The sequence below is a fragment of the Peromyscus californicus genome, unplaced genomic scaffold (genome assembly GCF_007827085.1).
Source record: "Peromyscus californicus insignis strain IS unplaced genomic scaffold, ASM782708v3 Scaffold_12__1_contigs__length_115047231, whole genome shotgun sequence".
NCBI lineage: Eukaryota > Metazoa > Chordata > Mammalia > Rodentia > Cricetidae > Peromyscus > Peromyscus californicus.
Window position 1 is genome coordinate 43,519,471 of NW_026294413.1, and position 22,133 is coordinate 43,541,603.

The following is a 22,133-nucleotide window of genomic DNA, read 5'->3' on the forward strand; positions in this document are numbered from 1 at the left end:
TAAGGGTCATTTGCCGTATACCAGATTACTCAGCAACCTATATAAAAACATTCTGTTCATGATACATATATGTATTTATATGTGCATATATATGTGTGTGTGTTCTGAAATATATAAATGTTCTGTCTTATAATGTTACCAGCATTTATATGATCTCAAGGCTAACTGCTTGTTTTTAATTATGAAACATATATTTCTGAAAAGTAATGTCTCTCCAACTGCTCCTTACATATTTATTGTAGACATATATGTACCATTGCCTCATAGATAACACAGATAATTCATACTGAACTCATCGAGTGTGGGCTGGAAGCAGCACCCAAGCTAAGCTTGCCATCCTCTCATGCTGCCCAGTGTCACAGTTGGCATTCTCTTACTACCCTAGGTGGCTGAGTCTTTAATAATTGAGTAATTTATAAGCTTCCTGAAACAAGGCCAACTCATGAACATTTTTGTGTCCTTAAAATGATATCATCATGCTTTCTTTATAGCAGGTGATCAAATGATACATTTTGATTCATGAACAGATTGGTTTTAAATGGATTTAAAAGTGTCTGAAGGGTTTGTAGCTGTATGGGTGTTTATCTTTCTCCTATGGTCGCATGCAAAGTCCCTTCCAGTACCATGAACACTATTCAGTAGGGGTGAAGGCTCTAGATGGGCACCAGCTGGACTTCTCCATACTCAATAAGTTGTATAAGGATTGTTGTCAGCAATAGGGACTTAGCAATTTGTGGAGAGCAACCAATAGCCTTGGCAGTAGCCTGAGTAGTTTGGAGGATTCAGTGGGAACCCTTTGTCCAACAACTCAATGAAACACAACCTATTCCTGGCACTGGAGGTTTCATTTAGTGTCCAGAGATGCTTCACTAGGGTTTTGTGTTCTCCGTTATTCAGTGATTCCATTTATATTTCTTTCCTATATGTATGTATTTTAAGGAGCTTCTACTGTCGTACGTTTCTATACTACATCTCAGATTCTACATGAGCAAATTAGACTATAACCAGATGGCATTCAAGTAACAATTAAGTAAAGCTCTTTTCATCACAAAGTATATGTCAGAAATCAACCTCATGCTATCACTGGACAACTGGATGAATCTTGGTTAACTCAGTATCCCTAAAGAAAAAGATTGTCTTTATTAGTATATTAATGAAATTATTTTTTTAATTTAGAAATTCAGGAGTCAAGAAAATGACATCTACAGCCTATCACTATTCTTATTAAGAGTGTTCATAATGTTCATAAGTTCAATGATGAAGCACTTACTTAACATGTTGAAGGCCAAGGGTACCATCTCAGCACTACACACACATACACACACACACACACACACACACACACACACACACACACACACATACACACACACACACACACACACACACACACACACACACACACACACACACACACACACACACATGTTGCTTCTCAGGCAAGACCTGAAAACAACAGCTGACTAAGAAGTCTCTCAGTGAACATACCTGGGAAACCAGTCCAGACTTCCTTTTGAAATACCCACAGAAAAACAAGGAAAACATGATGATACTGATAGAAGAGGTTCAGATTCTAACTTCCATGTTCCACCTGGAGCATGATGGGAGAATTAGGTCCACTAGTGCTAGACTTCACAAAGTCTTTTGGCAAACATGCATTAGCCACTTCTTTCTTTGAACTTGAGATGTTTTAGGCAGAATTTTGCTTTTTATATAAAAGGAAGTTTGAATTCAATAAAAGGAATAAAACCTTCTTTTATCATCTTAGCAGAGTGAAGGTAACACACAAGCCCTTCTCTTCCTGGGTGGCTTTGCCATGTCTGTTTGTTAGCCCTTATGACAAACACTTTCAACAACTTTTATGAAAATGTATTATCATCAGCTAAAGGCTGATGGGTTTTTCCAACATTTGAAGTGTTCAGAAGAACTGATCAGGCGCTCTTCTGAGTAATGGAATGCTTTCCCTGATTGTTCTTCCTAGATGGTATCCTGTGATGAGTGCATTGCATCACGTGTGTTTTAACTAAACTTGACTACCATTCGTGATCATCTAGAGGGCTCTTAAAAACATAGTAAAACTTGAGCTGAAATCCCATGAAAACTCAGATGAGAGGAAATTGCCTATCTTAGAATCCTCCTTAGAGAATGTTTTTTAGAGAATTTGAAAAAGGACATTGATGGATTCCTACAGACGAAAGTTTAAGAAGTAATAATATCTGAGCTGGGCAGAAAGAAAAAGAAAGATGCTGAAGTGTTCTCAGTGTATTCTGCTGATACTTTAACTTCTACACTTCAGTAATTGGATTGGGATTTCATTACAAGAAGTTTGTACCCAGTCACATCAACTGTATCCTTGTCAGAAAGTGGTGGAGACTAAGTGTACCTGTTATGACCATTACCGTCTTGTCTCCAGGGAAACAATTTTCATGAAAGTCATCAAAGTGGAGCAAGGAGAGGAGGAAAAGTACTTGCAGCAAGCATAACACTCCAGAACACTTGAAGCTTCAACACAAATAAACAAATAATTCATATAATTCTTCTTAAACAATTGTGAAAAACACTTTCTGTCTTAGAAGATTTTAAAGTTTGAATACCCATTTTCCTTGAAAATATTTAAATTCCTCACTTCTTCAAAGTGTGGAAGGTCAAAAAGACTCAGAATCCGCACAATTCAAAGTTTGGCTCAAGTTTAAATGAGCTGTAGACTCGGGTGCTTCCTCCTATTTTAACTTCTTTGAAAATAATTATTATTTTTATCCCTTTCACGTTTCTATTTTGGTCTCTCAAAATGTGTCATAAGTCATACTTGTGCAAGATACCTTGCAGAAACATGTTCTATATGATGGAAATAGCCCTATACTCAGTCTCTGTATGTGAGTAAGGTGTTTTTCTTTTCATTCAGGGCTGCAAACTCTATATGCTCTCATGATGGTATGATTAATATAAGGGGAAAGAGTCTAGGGTGACTATATCTAGTTTTCTTTCATTCAATTTGATTTGATTTTTTTTTCCCTAGCCATCTAGTCCCTGTTTTGACACAGTGTGAAAGAGAAAGGTTCCTGCATTGCCATTTCTGTGGAAAGAGAGAGTTCCTTAAATGCATGCTGTGATTATGAAGAAGATGTTAGGAGAATCACAGCAGTGGAAGCCTACCTCCTTTAGAAATGAACATTTCCAGTATCTGCCATTTTGCCCTTGGGGCTCAGTGGAGCTGGCAATTTCCAGTCTTGTCACAGTTAGCCAACCACACCTAGTTTGGATTTCCTAATGTGATATGAGATGAGTAAACCAAGATCAGCCACCACTAGCTGAGCCCTAGGACCCCAGAGTTAAGTAAGGTCAGGAACAATTTTCAACCCCTAGCTGACAGGTAGCCCTGAGAATTCATTCATGATAATACTCTACCTTGCGCCTTATCTCCATGTTCACAGCTGAAGCTCTGACCTCCTGTGTGAGGCAAGGAAGGCAGAGGTTCTCTTTGCTAATGAAGATGAGGATAACTCTTCCTAGAGAAAATAAGAAAGAGACCAATGGGGCTCTGGAACTCTGAGCCTGAAGTTCATTCCTTCTCTGACATCCACACATTTTAGATTATATACTCTGCTTTTTTTTTTCCTTACCCCACTACCTCTCCAGAAAAAAGAAAAAAAAATCCAGACTTTTTGACTCCAACAACTAAGGAAGACTCAAGTTCTGTAAAAGCAGAGAAACCTTGGTACCAGATGTGTTCAGGGGAGTCCAAGAGATTCCCCAAAACAAAATAAGCTACTGCCATTGTCCTTGATTGCCTCCCACAACTTGAAGGAAAGGCCCTGTTCTGAAGATACCACATTTCGGACACAGGACTTGGAGGAATTGAGTTAAGACTGACTTGGACACTGCTTCCCTGAGAACTGGCTCTCATAATATAGGAAGGTACTATGCAAGCTTCCAAGGGAGAGAAGTCAGTAGTCCTACCTGCAGAGCCTATGAACCACAGTGATGATTAGAGGGATAAATGTCCACAATGGTGAAATGGTGATATTTTTATCTGGAGAGTACCCAACAACTGTCAAATTGGATCAAGGCCTGCTCAAAAAAAAGAAAAGAAGAAGAAGGCAATCCATGCCTGGTATTTTAAACCTACCTGTAAACCTGTGGCAGAGGAGATCACAGACCCTAAAGAGAACATACTAATGTCATTTTTCCAAACAAATATATTATAGTCATAGAGAAGTATACCTCTCACCTTTCATATACAAAACCTCTTTTTGCTGCAGATGAAGAATATTATAGAGATCTACAACTGGTCAAAATGTAGAAGATAAGTGATTGTGTGGAAACCCAACCGATCCATCTACAATCCAATCCCTTTATCTAAGGCTCACAGAAAATCACAGAAGAAAAGGAAGAAGGACTATAAGAGCCAGAGACTCAGAATGACTGCTGGTAGGTAGTTTCCCTAGACATGACAGGAAAAGTGTACCCATGAACTCTCAAAAATAAGGTTGCCTGAATGAAACCAGCACAAAGACACCACCAGTTGACAGACAAAGAGATTCCACAGGGTCCTAACCCTAGATGACAAGCTGTAGATAGTCAGCAGCTACTGAGAAAGAGAGAATCAATTTCATCCAGGCATGAGTTTCCAATTGTCCAATCCATTGTTACATCTACACATAGCAATAACAATGAAAACATCATGAGTTTGGGAGGGAGGACATGAGAAGAAGATGAGGAGGAAGAGGGGGCAGAAGGGATGTAGATGCAATGAACGCTCATGTATGAAGTCCTCAAAAAAAAAAAAAACCTACAAAAGAAAAGCAAAACAAGAATTCACACATACAATAATAAATGGCAAACATAAAATGAGGTACTTTGAGAGAGAAGGATTGTTAATTATAAGAAAACACAACCCTTTAGTGGGTAGGTCATGGCTGGTCCCAAAGACCAGTGTAGTGGGCCCTTCTTCCTGTTGTTACTGGTTATAGATCTGGGCTGTCACTACCAACAAGGCTGGTATTCCAGCCCTTACTCTCACTCATCTCTTTTCCATTTTCATGTAATTGAGCTTCAGAAAATTACCTCTTTCACTAATAAGGCGGCTGGTTAGTTGAGAGATTTCACTGATGCTTATGAGTCTTTGGTGTAATATTTCATTAAACATTTGCACATTCAGGAGGATGACTAAAAGAGAAAATGAAACAGTTACATCAGGCATAAAAATAAAAATATAATAAAAATAAAACCCTTCACACAAATCTTCAGTGTCTTTTTCCCAAGGTTTTCTTTTCTTTTACATACATTCCTTAATCACAACTGTGTACTAAAAATAAACTTTATTTTCATACCCTCACCACTGCTCTTTAAAATGAACCTAGGTTTGCAAGATAGACAAAATATAGGCTACAAATTACTCCTAATGGTTAAAATTCAATTGCATTGATGAAATTATAGGAAGAGGCTCATTTTCTGGTGCTGTCTTTGGGTTTTTAGAAATCCTGGTTGCTGGCTTACTCACTAATTTGGTAATTTGCAATGGGTTCCCCAGTCATTAGTGCAAATTAGCAAGGTTTAGCTATAATGTGAATATTAATATCTTCATTTAGAACCATTCCACATGCCCTCTTCTGGTTTCTAAGGACAAGTTGCTGTTTTAAAACCTCAGAGAAAAGCCATGTGAAATACATGAATATGATGTTTATGAAAAGGCATTTGATAACAATGCATCATTTTTCATCTTCTATGAATCAAATGTCAGTGGCTTTGATAATATTGTATTTCAAAAACCCCAAATACTGACAGACAACCTGAAGTACATATTGTGCTATATTAAAAGAATATTGGTCCTTGGTTAGAAAGGATTTCTACCCCCGTCTAAGCAATAAGCACTTGATCACAGATCTCTCCCACATCTAAACTCCTGAGAGCAGAGTCTGTGTCTCTCATTTGAAGGTCCTAAGACCTCTGCTCAACAACCTACTCAGTCACTGGGGCTGTGTGCCTTCAACTGATGACATCTAGGGCGCATTGGAGAAGTGTTACCTTCTGTCCATGACCCTTTGACAACCTTTGTATGTCTACCGAGTTGTCACTGTGCCATTGCTTGCTTTCATAATTCTCCCTTACAACCACTTTTCCTGGATGCCTGCTTTTACCCGGTGCATGCTAGAAATCTCCACTGTGTCTCTTTTTCTCCTAATAGCAGCAACATTAGTATTTTTTCCTGCAAATATACCAAAACTACCAATTTACTAAGTCTCTATGGATAATCTTCTTATGTCTTAGACCTGGTCCATGCCACACCTTGACTCAGGCATCAGAGACTTTAGAAGGTATCTTTCTACTTCTTTCCTAACTGTGGCATTATTTAAATTCAACACTTGTCATCAATCAGCTTGGAGGCAAGAATGATCACATGAAATAGTATCCTCATGAAAAAAGAAGATAAATTTGCCAGCTGAAACTTCCAAACAAGACAGTGAAATGGTATGAAAACTCAAAGCTCCTTTTTTTTTCTAGACTATTTTAGCTTACACTTGTGGTTCTACTATTCTTAAAAGAATCTCAAGCTTGGAATTTGAAGTCATGCTCTGACACACATAGATTGAAAAAAGGGGGAATATTTAAGAGTGCCTCACAGGACTGCTGAAGTACTAGAGAATAATGTAAACTAGCACAGAACCTTGAGCCCAGATGATTATGTTGTTCTTACCATAGCAGAAATCACTGCTTAAAAGTCTCAGTGTTGGGGTCTACACGTGTCCTTGTAAAGGCTCTGGCATTTACCACCAGTGAAGCAGGCAAGTATTTGCACATGATATGCATGAGGGACACCTAGAGACAAACTAACAGTATTCTAAAAAACAAAACAAAACAAAAAAAAAAAAAAAAACCTCTAAGATTCAAAACAAAACAAGATGGTGGTCCATGCTGAATTCAAAAAGGAAAACATAAGAGTTGATAAGAATAGGTGGTGTTCTGGTTAGTTTTGTTGTTAACTTGACAAACCTGAGAAGACAGAACCTCAGTTGAAGAACTGCCTACATCAGACTGGCCTATGGACATGTCTGCTGGCCTTCTCTTGATTGCTAATTAATGTAGGAGGGCCCAGGCCTCTATGGGCAGTGCCATCCCTATGTGGGGAGGCCTAAGCTGTCTATGAGAGGTAGCTGAGCAAGCCACAGAAAGAAAGCCAGTCAGCAGTGTTTCCCTGTGGTATTTGCTTCAATTCCTGCTTTGAGTGTTCCTGCCTCGGCTTCATTTGATGCTATACTATCATCTCTGTGGTGGTTTAAAAGAAAATGGCCCCCAAAGGGAGTGGCACTATTAAGAGATATGGCCTTGTTGGAGGAAGTGTGTCACTGTGGAGGTGGGCTTTGAGGTCTTATATATGCTCAAGCTATGCCCAGCGAGACAGTTCCCAATCCTGTTGCCTTTGGATCAAAATGCAAGGACTCTCAGCTCCAGCACCATGTCTGCCTGCATGCTGCCTTGCTTCCCACCATGACAATAGTGGACTGAACCTCTGAACTGTAAGCCAGTCACCACAATTAAACGTTTTCCTTTATAAGAGTTGCTGTGGTCGTGGTGTCTCTTCACAGCAATAGAAACCCTAAATAAGACAATCTTTAAGCCAAAAACTTCTTTCCTCCCCAAGTTGCTTTTTGTCATAGTGTTTACTAATAGCAACAGAAACCAAACTAGAACTGGTGAGGAGCAAATGGCAGTCTTCCCAAAGTTCAAACACAGATGCTGATTTCAAGCTCGCCTTGGGAGCTAGCAGACATGTTCTAGGGTAGGTAGGACAGGTAGAACATATATGCAACCACACAGAGCAGAGAGCAAAGATCTTTGTCAGCCTGTTTGAAATACTTTAAACTGTCACATAAATGCCATTCTAATACCACCCCTTTGGAAAACGCCTACCTTTGAAGTCTTTCTAACTTGATAGGCCACGGTTTCTGAGCAACAGCTCTATTTCCTGAAAACCAAAAGCAGACATCTGCTTCCCAAAGTAAGACTCCCTGCTGCGTAGAGGCAGCAGATGTCTGCACTTGACCTGTGCAGCAAAATGACCCCATGGGGGCAGCAGGGCTCTGTCAAGTGTCCCTCAGAAACACCTCTGAGGACCCTCTCCAGCTGCAGTTAATCTGTCAGCACCATTTACGAGGCACTTGGCCAATGAAGAGCTGTCCTCGGGACTATAGGCAGTTGCAATAATCCATATGGGACTCTTTCCAGGAAAGGACTGGACATAATCTCCTCCGCACAATGTGTAAGGGACGCTCGTTTGTAGATGTAACCAACGGTCTTATTAAATAAGAAACACAGAGCCGATTCAGAGAAGAAAGCCAAGAGGTCAGAGCTAAGAGCCTCACCCTTCCTGATTCAGGGATCCTCTTCAGCCAAGAGAGCTCTCCGAAAGGGAGCTACTTCCTGTGTGTATGTCTTTATATACTCTAGCTGTTCTGCCTTCTCATTGGTTGTAAACCCAAACATGTGACTGCCTCGTCACTGTCTGAATGTACTGCCCTCCAGGTCCTTAAAGGCGTGCGCCACCACCGCCACGCACTTGTTATGGCTCTAATAGCTCTGACCCCCAGGCAACTTTATTTATTAACATACAATTAAAATCACATTTCAGTAAGTAAAATACCACCACACTCGTTCTCATGGTTAAAGGCCCTCCTCCCAGTGGGATCTCTTATTCTTACATGACAACATCCCTGCAGCCGCCAGCAGAAGACCCTGTAAATTCTGATACTTTTAGCAAACCATGACTCCTCTGCTGTGGGATGTTCTGTATGGCAAATGTGTTGCTGATTAGTCAATAATTAAAACACTGATTGGCCATTGGCTAGGCAGGAAGTGTAGGCGGGACAAGGAGGAGAATAAAGCTGGGAAGTGGAAGGCTGAGTCAGAGAGACACTGCCAGCTGCCACGATGACAAACAGCATGTGAAGATGTCGGTAAGCCACGAGCCATGTGGCAAGGTATAGATTTATAAAAATGGATTAATTTAAGCTGAAAGAACAGTTAGCAAGAAGCCTGCCATGGCCATACAGTTTGAAACCAATACAAGTCTCTGTGTTTACTTGGTCGGGTGTGACGGCTGTGGGACTGGCAGGTGAGAGAGATTTGCCCTGACTGTGGGCCAGGCAGGAAAACTCTACCTACAAATGGCGTCCAACGTGGTGGCAAGAGTTTCCACCTAAAAACTGAGAAAAAAGATTCTAAAACGGAGCTAAAAACAGCTTCCTAATTGTCTCTCTCAAATGATCAGCAGCTGCCGGTTTGAGCTACGTGTGGGTTCCTGGTGTGTGCACTCAACCTGCAGTATGACGGGAATGAGGCCTCTGCAAGTGGCACATTAAGCTGCATGGTGGATTTAGCCTTTGCAGGTACAAAACAAAAAAAAGAGGTTTCTGGACTACACGCTGCTTGGATAAAAGCATAGACCCACAGATAGCTCCCAGAGCTGGTGGTAAACATAGCCATGTTGGGAAGCTGAGGTGGGCGGAGCCAGCAGCCACAGTTGCTGCAGTTTAAGGCAATAGATTCACAATAAGACAGATTCAGATGTAATAGTTTACAATGTGTGTAAAATATACGTAGGCTTAAAAGAGACAAAAAAGATGATATATAGAGTTATAGAAACAAATACATAGTTTAAAAAAATAAAGTCTTTAAAGAGACAGTAAAGGTAGTATAAAAAATAAGCCACGTAAAAATGGATATTACACAGAGAATCTGCATTGTGTTGTCTTTGGGACTTTTAACTGCAGAAAAACATTTGATTGTAAAAGCTGTTGAGTTATGCCAAAATGTATATTTTAAAAGTACCTTGACTTCAAAATTTGAATATAAGGATATGTTGCTTTGGAAAGGAGACTCTGCTTTTGTTCCCACAGAAAGCCAGAAGCTATGGATTTGTTCCAGATTAAGACACATCAGGTTTGACCAGCCAAGACCCCCTGAAAGGTCTCCGATGACACCATGGCCCAGATGATCCAACATCCAGAACAGTTTGAAGGCAACTGGCTCAGATGATACACCCTCATGGACTATTCCATAATCCTAAAATTTTCTTTGTGTCCCCATAAGATACAGCGCCCCCCTCCAGCAGGAAGTAGTAAGAGAAGCTACGCCCAGATTCCCAAATTATATGTAATTTTACTTTGTTAAGGTTAAAACCTTCCTTTTTTAAAAAAAAAAAGGGGGGGGAAGTGCTGTGGGATGTTCTGTATGGCAAATGTGTTGCTGATTAGTCAATAATTAAAACACTGATTGGCCATTGGCTAGGCAGGAAGTGTAGGCGGGACAAGGAGGAGAATAAAGCTGGGAAGTGGAAGGCTGAGTCAGAGAGACACTGCCAGCCGCCACGATGACAAACAGCATGTGAAGATGTCGGTAAGCCACGAGCCATGTGGCAAGGTATAGATTTATAAAAATGGATTAATTTAAGCTGAAAGAACAGTTAGCAAGAAGCCTGCCATGGCCATACAGTTTGAAACCAATACAAGTCTCTGTGTTTACTTGGTCGGGTGTGACGGCTGTGGGACTGGCAGGTGAGAGAGATTTGCCCTGACTGTGGGCCAGGCAGGAAAACTCTACCTACACTCCTCTGCAGAATCCTCATACCTATTCCAAGAATCCAGGGAACTTATTCTCTTTGAGCACAACAGCTTTTCGCGCTGGTCAATGTGTACCCACTTTGAACCTTCATTTCCAGTGTAGGGTATAAGTTTAAGGGCATAGTCTACAGAAGAAAAAAATAGAGAGAGAGAGAAAAGTGAGGGTATGTACCTTGTGAAAAGGGAAAATCAAAACAAACCACATGAAGCTAAACTGTCTATTTATTTGAATCAAATACTATAGTTTATAAGCATAATGTTTGACAGTAAACTGTCATCTAAGCAACAGACTCATTATAAAAATGTTAAGGGTATATAAATCTCCTTGACTGCTTATCATTAACTTCATGGGGTGTTATAGAAATGCCTAGCTATAATTTATATTTCACTAATAAGGTCCATTTTAATGTGTAGCTGTCAAATCTATTACTCACCTTTCCCCAGTTTTACAGTTTTTCTGGACAGCACTGAAATTGAATGTTAAAAGTGCGGCTGCAAGCATTATCTTCTGCTCAAGTATCTCATGCCTGCATATTACAGTGTGCTTCCTCTTCAAATCAGAACTCAATGGCCAGATTGTTTTCCAAAAAGGTACACTGAGAGAAAGAGACATAGAGAAAATTTCTTTTTGAAAGGCAAGCTGCAACTTGTTTTCTCACTTTCAAAATCTAAAAAAAAAAACAAAAAACAAAAAAAAACAATATTGATAATAGGAGTGAACTCTGAGGGATTTTGGTTTCACAAGAATTTTTATTTCTTTGGGATTTCTTTTCTGTTATGTGTGACAAAACATGTCAATAAGTGTCTACTACATAGCAGGCAGAAGAGCAGACATCTCCACTTACATGTTTCATTTATCTCTGGGTCAGCTCAAGGGACTCCAAGAAGTTTAATGAACTTGATGCTTGTCTATTGACAATCTCCAAAAAGTCAAGGAAAAGATAGAATACCTTGGATGATGTCTAAATGAAGGAATATATTCAAGGTAGGAAAGTATTAGTACACACACTAAAATAAACATAGTCTTTAACCACCAGCACACTTTAAGGCCTGTACTCTTGACATGCAAAGTACTGAAAGGGGTCATGCAAACTTTAACAGAAAACATTTTCCTGTTTGGGGCATACAGAGGGGACATCTTACCAATGTACCATTTCACATGTGCACTTGATGGAAGTCTCCAAAGCATTGAGGAACAGAAAGCAATGGCTTCCAAAATCCTCCATGCTGATATGTTGGGCAAGGATGTAAAGTGAAAGTCATGGTGATTGTTGAGATTTGTCAAAACATTAACCCAATGAGGAATAAGTTCACAGATTCTTCACCTAACAACTGTGATCAGAGGAGTCCAGATATGATAGCCTAAAATAATACCTACTGGGCAGTGTGTCCCCTTCCTAGCCATTTGGTTTTATCTGTGGTGTCTCCCCTTGATGTCCATAGCACCTGAGTATTTTGAGGCAGCATGAGCTACTCCTCGAACAAAGAGTGATGCATTGTGGGAATGAAACCAGTGAAATGCCATGTCCTTACAAAGCAGAGCAATTCTTAAGAGTAAGTGTCCTGCACTTCTGCTTTTCTACCAGTCACGGGAGCAGTGATTGAGAAATATGTTCTACTAAATTCCGGCACAATTAGTGGAGGTTCTCAGTTATCCAGATAGGTCATTCACATCAAATTTGAAACAGTAGGTTATGAAGAAAGTCATCATCAATGCCACTGATGTTTAATGTTAGTGTCTTGTCGCCACTTCTCTTGAATTCCACCCTAACTCTCCAGAATCTACTACCCTTGGCCAACAAGCTCTCTTGAACTGGAAATCTTAGCATTCCTAGTAGAGTTCAGTCTTACTACATTTTCTACTATTGTATGGCTCCTTTATTCCCCCCTCAGGATCTGCCCACATGCTCCTTTTCCATCCTAGCCACCCAATGCTCAGCTTCTCACTACTATGACCATACTATAAATCTTTATCTTCCCTGTTTCTTTTAGAATCCCTGCAGCCTTTCTTTCAGTCAGATGAAAATTAGCAACAGTATATCTAGTCAGCCTCAAGCATCACTAGTTCTTTAATCTGGAGGGGGAAGCAACTTAACCTTCCTGAGTCTCTATCCTCATTAGTAAAATGAACTTGTGAATCTGACGCAGCGTACCCCAGCAGGTGTGTTCAACAGTTCACAACCAGCTAGGCAGTAATCTCAGAGCTTCCTCAGTCAAGCTTGTTATGCTCCCTATGGCACTTAGAGCTTTTAGACTGGCTTAGAGGAAGAAGCATCCAGGCTATTGAAGATATATCATTACAACTCTCTAACTGCCACTTGTTATGATTCTTACCATGATAAACATCTCTTATAAACTTTAAAGAATTCTATCATTCAGCACACAAGGTCTTCAGATCTGACTAGCCCATCTGCCCATGCCACTTAGCTCATAACATCCCTTCGTCAAACCCTTCTTCCATGTATATTTCCAGTAATATTAAATAATCATGTTTTTTTTTTAGCTTCCAGAAATTGATACAATTTTTCTCCTTCTGAAGCACATTTTTCCTATTTTCCCCTCTCGATTGTTTCAAATTCCTAATCGTTCTCTAAATAGCAATTTCAAGCTCTACCAATGAACTAAGCTTCCCTTCTCCCTCCCATGGCAAACTGTAATTCTCATATGCCAACCTATACTTGAAACACTTGTGGAATTATGATTGGTGTGTGTTTATTTGAATATCTGGCATCCCCTTAGATGGTAAACTCCTTAAGGGACTATGGTCTTGATCCTGTCTACAAGTTATGCCCAGCACATGATAGCTACTCGGTGGATATTGCAGCAATCAATGGATGATACCACTCTCTTTTATAAAACCTCCCCAGAAACTTCAAAAAGCAGCAACTCTTTTTCAATTTTGAAGCTACATAAATATGGCACTGATCTCATACATTTTTCCAGCACTGTGTCTATAACGAGATCCGAATAACAATTTGCTCAAATCATCCAAGGCCAAAAGCAACTTCATCTAGAAACTTATCAAAATTGACCACATCTGTGAAGTCACCTAACCCCTCAGAATCATAGAGGATCAAACTGTGCATCTATCTAATTCACATTCATTGGAGTCACTGACTCCACTGAGTAGGGAGTAGAGGTAAAAGATGAAGACAGCAATTCAGTGGCCCTAGGGATCAATGAGCATTACATGAGGAAAAACTCTACTGTTTAATGTCTGGCCACATTCCTAATTTCAGCCAGATATTGCACTAAAGTGAGAAAGCACACACCATAAATCCATCTCCATGGGTGGAAAAAAATTCAATGCATATATATCATGTATGGAGGAGTGATGGTATGACTCCCTAAGTGGAAGTGGACGTGTGTGTGTGTGTGTGTGTGTGTGTGTGTGTGTGTGTGTGTGTGTGTGTGTGTGTGTAGTAAACTAAATGTTTCTAGATAGTTTAATCTATGCAACAGTGTAGTGCACTAAATACACATGCAACAGGAGTGCACATAAAAGAGAGTAACTGTCTTCTTAATGTAAGCATGCATCCCCATTATCCTGAACCAATGACAGTGCATAGCACCACTACAAATGCGGAGATAACATGGCCTCACAAAGCACTCTCCAATCTCCAGACATGCTAAGCAAAGAAAAGCAATTTTTATTTTTTGCTGATAAATGGTTTAATCAAACCTAACAGATGAGGCAATATATTTTGAGAACATTGTGCTGCTCAGATCATGAGGTCAGTAATTTTCTGTGGTGCAAACACATTACGGTGTAACTGAGTGTTTGTTGTGGGAGTAAGCTAGTGAGGAGGGATGACACAGATTTTCTGCAATAGATTGTGCAGTGTTTTCTATCTAGAAATTATTTATATTCTAAAGTGCTATAAGAGGAGAAGGGCATCAAATGGAAAGGTTTCCTGTGATTTTACAGAAAGAAAATAAAACAGTATTGTAATGTTATGCTTCCCAATAAACCAAAACAACAACGACAACAACAAAAAAGATTGAAGTAATGAGGGAGTGGGAGTTGATTTTTGATTTATTTTTCAAAATCTAACTCATCCCATATATCATATGAACTCAACTTTGGCGAATGTCACAAAAAATAATGGTCACACAGTCCAAGTACTGTCATGTAATTTGTGTAAGTTAATTCTGCAACAGATAGGGCCTTCAGACTATGCCTTACAAAGGCATAGTTTTTCATGTCCGCCTGCTCTGTGTCCTGGCCAGGTTCCTCAGACATCTGCAGCTATGTATCATGTGCTTAAAGATTTGCTTCATGTTTCTGCATAGGTCTGCTTAAATTCTGGAAATCACACTTTCTAAAATAACCTGCCATGGAACAACCTTAACATTGTTACGGGATTATAACAGTTTTTCATATTTGCATAGAAAATTGCCCTCTATTTTTTCATCTCACTGAAAGTTGATGTGGTCTCAGGGAGTTTCTGTCCATGCTGCCTTTGTGACTCATTCCAATGTACATCATTGGAGGTGTTGGAGGTTCTATGACCAAACAGAGTAGAAATACCAAGAACAAAAGGCCCAGTTGTTCTGATTACCCAAGACTGTGGGACTTCCCAGCATGTCAGACTTTCAGGACTAGAACCAGGCTGTCCTGTGGAGAAGAGTTTTAAGTGTTTTAAGCCAAGACATTTCCAGGTAAAGCAGAGCACCTTGAGTTTTAAAATGTTAGATAAGCTTCTTCAGAAACAAGGATTTAGCACATGAGAGGCAACATTCTTACTAATAAAAATGCATCAAAGAATTGAACAATCATTGCACATATATAGAACAATTCTATTATGGGAGAAATTTAAGTTGGTCCTTTATTGAGGCACTGTCTTATTTTGTTATTGATTAATCCTAAGTGTTAGATCTTTTGTGCTTTGTGATAAGTGACAAATCAGAGAATGTTATTAAGAAAGTCAGGCTTACTGTACTGGAGAGATGGCTCAGAAGTTAAGAGATCGCTGTTCCTTAGAAGACTAGAGTTTGGATCTCAGTAGCCATGTTGGACAGCTCACAACCATCTATAACTCCAGCTCCAGGCATCTGAAATCCTCTTCTGGTCCCTCAAGGTAGCTACAAATACATGGGCACACAGACCATAAAAAAAAAAACCTAAACTAAAACCTTTTTATTTAAGTGACCAAAACCAAAGCCAGACATGGTAGCACACACCTTTAATTCCAGCACTCAAGGGGCAGAGGCAAACAGATCTCAGGGAGTTTGAATCCAGCCTGGTCTACATAGTGAGTTCCAGGACAGCCAGGGCTACATAGTGATACCCTATCTCAAAAAAACTAAGAGAGACAGACAAACAGACAGAGACTTAGAATTTGCTATGAAACAATTTAAATGATCAACAACCATGCAATAATGGAGAATCTATATTTTAGTGTGCAAAGGACAAAGGAAGGCAAAGAATGGCCTGCCTGTTGCCCATCCATATTTTGGAAGCAGAGAGAATTGGGGAAGAGATTGGGCTAGACTGGAACAGAATATTCCTACCTAGAAACAGGAGCCACAAGGGCTAGGAGGGTCAGAAAATCCTCAGGAGATGATGCTAGACAGACAAGCATGATGGACTTGGTATCTCATGCTAATGAGTTAAGATTTTATCCTGTCTTTAGCTGTTGGCCATCAAAGGGTTCTAAGCAAGACAAAGGCATATACAACTGCTTCTTAAGGAGCTACTCTGGCTTCAATATGAAGGTCAAATTTGGAAGAAGAGAACATAAGACTGGAATTTACCAGGACTGGACCAGTTGCTATAGGGTAGGTAGGAGGCGATGGCGGCATGTACAGTAATGCCAGAGAGGATGAAAAAAGGTACACAGATTTAAGGAGAAAAGACGGCAAAAAAAAAAAAAGCATAGAAATAGTTTGGTTATACTTTATGAGGCAAATAAGGAATCTAGGAAGCAATGAAAATTATATGTGGCACATGTGCTTGTGTATGTACAAGTGTGATGAGTTTATATTTCTCATTCTGAAAGAGCTATGTAGCATACATACAAAGTTCAATTTTTGCCTGATTCAATGAGATTCTATAACCATCCTCAGCTAGTCCTCTTCAAAATATCTGGATAATATGCAGGTGTTCGTGCATAGGCCAACACTATATCTTATATAGCTATGTCCCCAGGCAAAATAACATGACTTCATTCGTTTATCCATCAGTGAACATTTATCATTAACTTCTCCATGCCAGTGGCTGGTCTAGACACTGGTAACAAAAAAGATGAATGAGTCAGAAAGAGACCTTGACCTCGAGGAGTCTACAGCATAGAGGAAGAGGAAAACAATACACAGAGAGAGAGAGAGAGAGAATCACAGCCTAATGTGATCAAGACAATGTACTCTCAAGGAGGAGCAATACAGGGGGCACTTATGCAGGGAGTTGGGAGACACTGGTTCTCAAGGGCTTCCAGAGCAGATTTTCTACAGTCCTCTCCCAGGGTGGTTATGTACTTTCATCTCATCCTACTCCCCCTTTCCAGTGAGGTCTCTACAGCCAAAACTGTTTCGTATTTATCACAGAACCTTGCACAGTAGGTGCTCAGTGAGACAGATGGCTGAATGGATGGATAGATGGTGGGTGAAATGAGTAGGATATAAATGGATATTGACCTGACCTCAAAGGATTGAGGAAGAATGGCCATCAATTCATGGAAATCACCAGGTAAATAGTGCTTTATGGTGAAAAGGATTTATTGAGAAGGCACTGGATTAAATGGACCATTGGTTCAATTTTGTTTTGTGGAGTTTGACCCTTATCAGTTGATTCTTGTTGTTTAGTATTTATCGAGCCAGATTTTCTCTGCACTTAAGCTACTCCCCGGGAGAAGGTTAGGCACTTCTGGAAAGTGCATTAACTCTTTCAAGCCACCAGGGTGCTATTCAGTGAATTACTTTTCAGTAATTAAAGATGCTGCGACACAAAAACACAACGTGCGGGGGGGGGGGGGGGGGGGGGGGGGGGGGGGGGGGGGGGGGATGGAGAGCTAATCTCTCTGCCTGCCTTCCTGGGCTGCCTATTTCTGATTACTGAAGAGATAGGGTGCAAATATGGGTGGATTACACAATGACAGTCAGCCCTGGTTTCACATAAGAACCTACAGTATTCTCTTCCTAAAGCCCGTGAATTTCTCACATTAGAGAACAAAGATTAGTAGGGTCAAGTGACTAAACCACTTAACGGCTTTAATCCTCATTCCCGCACAAATTCACTCTGTGCTTTTGTACTTATCTCCTTCAAATTCTTCACTTTCTCCGCCCCTCTCAGTGCATTTGCAGGATGTTAAGAGCTGTTATGAGCACCAGACAACCAATATCTCTAATCTTTTCTAATATATATATATGTGTGTGTGTGTGTGTGTGTGTGTGTGTGTGTGTGTGTGTGTGTGTGCATGTGTGTGTATGTGTGTATGTATTATGTATGTATGTACGTGCATGCATGTATATATTTTTAAAGAGCTGAGTTGGAATGACTGCCTGTCTTTTCCTGATGTCAATGAATGAACAAGCCTGACATCAATGCATTAAGCAGAACCATTCTTTCTCCCCTCCTCTCCTTGCTCCTCAAAAGCCAGCAATACTCATTTTCCATTTTCAAAAATCTTTTGCAGCTACTTTGCATCTTTAATTACCCTGGACACTGGGCTTGTTTTATATGACTTATAACAAGCAGTTCTGCCCTTGGTTCATTTAAGTAAAATCATCCCTGGTTTGAGCCAAGACATATTCAATATACAATTACCTGGTGGGTCAAGGCTCTGCCGTTTTGTCATTTTTACTGGCATTTTCTCCATTATTGCTAAGTACTGAGCAGTAGAAGCTGTCAGAGCCACATGGCTGGTCTGAAACTTAATTTTCCTAAATTGCACAATTCCTCAGCAACAGCTAAACCCCCCCTAGGCACAGTCCCCTTGACAAGGGGCAAACAGGGTTAAATTTCAAACTGAGTTATACAGAGAGCAATGGGAAGAAGGAAGCAATTAAGCAGAACTTGGGTTTGCTAGGGAATGAGACTTTTAGAGACAATGCAGAATTCTGTGTCAAAGTCGCCGCTTGAAAGCTTTGGAGTAACAAGTGGCTTTAAATCATGTAGTGGTATAGCAAAGAGAATCAGTCAGGGCAAGGACAAGCGAGCTGAACATCATGTTAAAGACAGGGTTCTATACCTTTTTATGTGCATTATTTCATTAACTCTGATAATAATCCTTTTAAATGGATATTGTATTCCCTTTTTTATATATAGACAAGAAAAATGAGGTAGCAGGTTTAGCAGACTGTCCGAGGATAACACAGCTAGCGAGTGGGGGCAGTCTCATGCAAGCCTACCTCTTCTGAATCTGTGCATAATGATCTTTGCACTCACCCATGCTGGAAGTAGTTTAAAAGCAGTTTTCTTGGAGCAAAGGACGAGTAGTCTAACATTACAGTCTCTGTGATTCAAAGAGCCAAGAAGTGAGAGAGGAATACAAAATGCCCAGAATTAACCTCGCCTGCCTCTACCCCATTATCCACAGAGCTACTCATCTGCTTCCTGCAGTGGCTCCAGGTGATCTCAAAGAAGCATCCCCCTTGGTCTCTTCCTATTCTGGGTAACATCTTAACTCCCCACACTTCTTCTCATAAAGAGGAGCCCTTTGAAGTCCAATAAGCTACCCAGGCTCTACTGGAGAATTTGAGAAAACACAAACCAGCTTAGAATCTTGCTGTGCTTTAGCCTCAAAGACAAACCGCTCGCAGAATAAGATTACTGACCCTCTCTAAGTCCGGGTGCCTTAGTGAGGGACTCAAACCTGCAAGGACATTAGAGTGTAAATGCAAATGCTAATTATTTACAGATAACCTAACTTTTTTTCTGACTTCTCGCCTCTTTTTCTCCCTCTCCCCCGCATACATAAACACCTGCATTGTTGAGGATTGAGAGTACTTCAGCCGTGTTTATTACCTTGACATTATCTCTGCTTTCAGTCGAGTGGGACTGGAACTGCAGACCATGGATTCGTAGCCACTTGAAACCCACTGGAATGTACAGACTGACTAAACATCACGTTATTCCTCTTCGGTGACATCCCTTACTCGGCTCTAAAAAAAGCACAGGTACGTACAGTTCTGCACCATGTCCAGGGGCCATGAGTCTTTCAGCAGCATTTTTCTGTCACCATTTACTCCCTCCCTCGGGGCTTGTTCTACCTTGAGAAACACCGTGATCAAAAGCATCATGGAGAGAAGGTTTCATTTCATCTTACATCTCACAGACTATCATCATCAAGGGAAGCCAAAGCAGGAGCTTGAAGCAGAAAACCATGGAGGACACTGCTTACTAGTTTATTCTCTCTGGCTAGTGACCACCAATCTTTTCTATACAACTCAGGATCAGCGTGGCATGGCCCACCATGGGCTGAACCTTCCTACTATGACTGGCAAAAAAAAAAAATGCTCCCCCAGTTATGCCCATAGGCCACTGTGATCAAGGCCTCAACTGAGACTCTCTCTAACATCCAGTTGATCACTCTTGGCTGTCAAGTCAGCAGCCGAGGCTGACGAGGAGGAGAGTGCCACAGACTGACTTCACCTTACAAGAGCGCTGAGTCAACCATTCTTCTAATGTGCTCCCTCTGTCTCAGCTTCTCAGAAGAAGCCTTTACATTCTTGCAATTCCCCAATGGTAGAAGTGTCCATGCTTCATGATGGGCCCTCAGACCACACATGAAAGTCCGTGCTAAAGAGATGGTGTAGGAAGGGACCAACCACATGGGGATACTTATGACAGGAACTAGCCTTACCAGAAAAAGCAAAGCTGTATGATTAGAGAATTAGAAGTTTGGGCCATGTGAAGAGTAGCTGACCTCTGAGGAGAGGAAGAGGGCTGCAGAGGCCAGCAGAAACTCAATCAACCGTGCCTAGCAAATAAAGCTTTAATGAAACCACTATACACTGAAACTGGGGTACACTCCCTGGCTCGCAGCACTCTGTATTGTCACATACCTATGTATGACAGTCTCAGATTCTACTCTGTGTGTCTCTTTCTTTGTCCGTCTCTGATCTGGATTCGAGTGCTATAATAAAGCCATAATTGTAAGTATAACACTATCATAAGTTCTCAGACTTGATCTACAAACCTGTCAAACCTGAAGAACTCCCTGAGCCCAAATTTGTGATCAGTTGGTTTGAAATGAAGTCTAACGTGAAGACAGTCTGTGCTGTGGAATGTCTTTCCATATGCTGTGAATATATGTTGCTCTGACTGGTTGATAAATAAAGTTGCATGGGTCTATGGCAGGGCAGGATGGAGCCAGGTGGGAAAATCCAACAGAGATAGTGAGAGGAGAAAGGAGAGGAAGGGGAGACATGAGCCTGTGTCCAAGGAGCAGCAAAATGCTAGCAGACTGGTAATGCCACAGCCAAATGGCAACTTATAGATTAATAGAAATGGGTTAAGTTGTAAGAGCTAGCTAGGAAGAAGCTTGACCATAGGCCATCCAGTTCATCATTAATATAAGCCTCTGTGTGTTTACTTGGGTCTGAGCGGCTGCAGGACCGAGCAGGACACAGAAAAACTTCTGATTACAAGCCTGGGCAGTAGGGAGGACACTGCCCTGAAACTTGAGAGTTTCTGAACACAATTTAAATCTACTTCTCTGTGTTTTTTTTTCTACTCTTCCCAGATAAAAGCTCACATATATCCCTTTCAATCCAGCTTCATCACAACATGATTTAGTACCTGAGAAATATCATTTCCATACTTGTTCTAGAAGCTGAAGATAAAAACATTTTAGTTATGATGATTACTGTCTCTGATAAAAGAAAATCAATTGTTTATGAGCTGGTGCCTGCATGGAGCCTTTATCCCCATGTTCTAGTCTCTTTGGTGTGAGAAGGTTCTCTGCAGGCTACTGAAAGAGAAACTTGGACACCAACACAGCCACAAAAACCTTGGACCTATAATCTGTCCTGCCTGCAGGATGTGCTGTGGCAAAGGTGACACAGAACTTGTAGAAGTGGCCAGCCAGTGTTTCTTTAACTTGGAGCACATGCCACAAGAGGAAGCCCATGCCCTACACTGCTTAGATGGCCAGAAACAGGAGGCTGGATAGCCCAGACACCTAGGGTAGGACCAAACACAACTGGCAAATAAATAAATCTGATGAAATGGTTCTTCGATACTCATAGATCAGTATCTTGTCCAGTCATCATCAGAAAAGCTTCCTCTGGCAGCAGATGGGAGTGGTTACAGAGATCCACAGACAGACATTATATGGAGAGAGGTCTCCATTGGATCCCTTTCCCTAGAAGCCCGGGGAACTCTAATGAAGAGGGAGAGGAAAGATTTCTAGAGTTAGAGGGAAGGGACACCAGGAGCACAGGGCAAACTGAATCAATTAAGCAGGGCTCATATGGGCACACAGAGACTAAATTGGCAGCAGGGGGCCTCCATGGATCTGCAGCAGGTTCTCTGCATATATGTTATAGTTGTTACCTTGGTGTTTTTATGGGACT

General features: G+C 40.8%; 1 long non-coding RNA gene across 2 annotated transcripts; it reads right to left on the reverse strand.

Moving 5' to 3' along the window:
• Window positions 1-3,964: 3,964 nt before the first annotated feature.
• LOC128107116 (uncharacterized) lies at window positions 3,965-19,947 on the reverse strand. Of its 2 annotated transcripts, XR_008216971.1 has the most exons (9): window positions 19,582-19,947; window positions 19,003-19,069; window positions 15,555-15,701; window positions 11,760-11,843; window positions 11,462-11,578; window positions 11,051-11,212; window positions 10,624-10,741; window positions 5,065-5,166; window positions 3,965-4,068 (listed from the first exon to the last, which is right to left on the reverse strand). It is a non-coding gene; the product is annotated as an uncharacterized LOC128107116 (long non-coding RNA). The 2 variants fall into 2 exon arrangements; XR_008216970.1 differs by having other exon boundaries at window positions 11,462-15,701.
• Between the last annotated feature and the right edge of the window lie 2,186 nt (window positions 19,948-22,133).